The 1,893-nt window shown below is 33.3% G+C and overlaps 1 non-coding gene across 1 annotated transcript; it reads right to left on the bottom strand.

The window, feature by feature from the left end:
- Positions 1-215: 215 nt before the first annotated feature.
- Positions 216-322, bottom strand: LOC118978510 (U6 spliceosomal RNA). The gene has a single exon (XR_005064725.1). It is a non-coding gene; the product is annotated as a U6 spliceosomal RNA (small nuclear RNA).
- Positions 323-1,893: the final 1,571 nt, after the last annotated feature.

The following is a 1,893-nucleotide window of genomic DNA, read 5'->3' as shown; positions in this document are numbered from 1 at the left end:
GCACAATGGCTTTAGGGTCAAACAAATCTAGTGTGGGCTTAGCTAAATGAATACAAATTTATTTACTTATGGATGTAGGGCTATTCGTATACTCTATTTCTTTTGGGGAGAGCTTTATGGTTTGTCTTTCTTTAGAAATTTTTCAATTTTTTTAACTTTTGAAGTTTTTTTATTCTTTTTTTTTTTTTTGGTTTTTGCTGTTCAAATTTTCCTTTAAAAGTTTGGAACACTTCATGAATCTGCATATCATCCTTGCACAGGGGCCATGCTAATCTTCTCTGTATTGTTCTAATTTTAGCACACAAACTGCCCAAGTGAGCACAGATTGGTCAGTTTCATAGGAATTGTTCACAGTAAACCCTTTCTAATTTCCTTTCATTGTTGGTACAAAATTAAAGATAGATACATTAAATGTATAAGAACTATAATTAAGTTTGTTGGATCTGTACTGTGAGTTCCTCCCTCTCATTTAAGATATTGGTCACCAGTGTTCTTTTTCCTGTTCAGTCTGAATAAGGTTTTAACAATTTTATTGATCTTTTCAAGGCACCAGATTTTAATTTCCCTTATTTTCTCTATTTTTTTTGGTTTATTCCTTTATTGATTTCTGTTCTTATCTTCATTATTTTCTTCCTTCTGCTAATTTTGAGTTAAATTTACTCTTCTTTTCATAATTTCTTTTTTACTGATTTTAGAGAGGCAGGGAGGGAAAGAGAGAAAGAGAAATACTGATTTGTTGTTCCACTTATTTATGTATTCATTGGTTGATTCTTCTATGTGTCCTGACTGGGGATCAAACCCACAAATTTGTTCTATGGGGAAAATGCTCTAATCAACTGATCTACCCACTCAGGGTCTCTAGTTTCTTAAGATTATTAATTTGACATCTTTCTTCTTATCTGATATAAGCATTTAATGTTATACATTTGTCTCTAAACACTTTGTTGGCTTCATCCCACAAGTTTGTTTTATATGCTCATTTTCATTCAGTTCAAAATATTTTCTAATTTTTTTCACATATAGATTATGCAGAATGTAGTGTTTAAATTTCAAGTAGTTGGGGATTTTCCAGATAATTTGCTATTATTTGTTCATTTCAGCTCTCCATCTGTTCCTGAGTTTGGAGCCATGACTCTGATCTCTTCTCTAGGCTATGACACTGGGTGCCTACTGGTACATGGTCCCTGCAATGCGCCCTCCAGCTTCTTGCCCTCCAGCAGTTCTCACGGGACTCACCTGGATGTGCCTGACTCGTGTCCTCTACAGGATGCGACAGAGGGATCACAAACAATGGTAAATTTCGTAGGAAATCAACAGATATCTAATTTAATCAAATTAAAAGGCTACCAAAGTGTATTAAGTGTTTGGCAGAGATTAGACAAATAATAGAGTGGATTTTTCCAGAAATACTCAGCGAGAAAAAGGGGATTGAAAATGTACAATGTGGTTTTACTCAAATTTGAGAATTAACAGGGATGATAAAATTAAGGTATGAAGGATTTAAGATTAGTAAGACCTTGACATAACCCCACAATTCTTTCAAAATTATGTTCCTCTTTTTTTATGTGGCCTTTTTTCCCAGTCTTATTGAGAAATATTTACATACATCACTGTATAAATGCATAGTATACAGCAGGATGGTTTGACTTACCTATATTGTGAAATGATTACCACAATAGGTTCAGTTAACACCAATCATCTCATATAGAAACAACAAAAAGGAAAATAATTTTTGCCTTGTGATGAGAACTGTTAAAACCTATCCTCTTAACTACTTTCCTATATATCATAGAACAGTGTTAACTATAGCCGTCATATGTACAGTTACTAATACTTATTTATGTTATAATTGAAAATGTATTCCTTTTGACCACCTTCCTCTAATTCCTGCTC

This window comes from Sturnira hondurensis, unplaced genomic scaffold, assembly GCF_014824575.4.
Source record: "Sturnira hondurensis isolate 20B ecotype Veracruz unplaced genomic scaffold, ASM1482457v3 Scaffold0021795, whole genome shotgun sequence".
NCBI classification, from domain to species: Eukaryota; Metazoa; Chordata; class Mammalia; order Chiroptera; family Phyllostomidae; genus Sturnira; species Sturnira hondurensis.
Note: the sequence above shows the minus strand (reverse complement) of the source record. Positions and strands in the feature narration are given on the sequence as shown.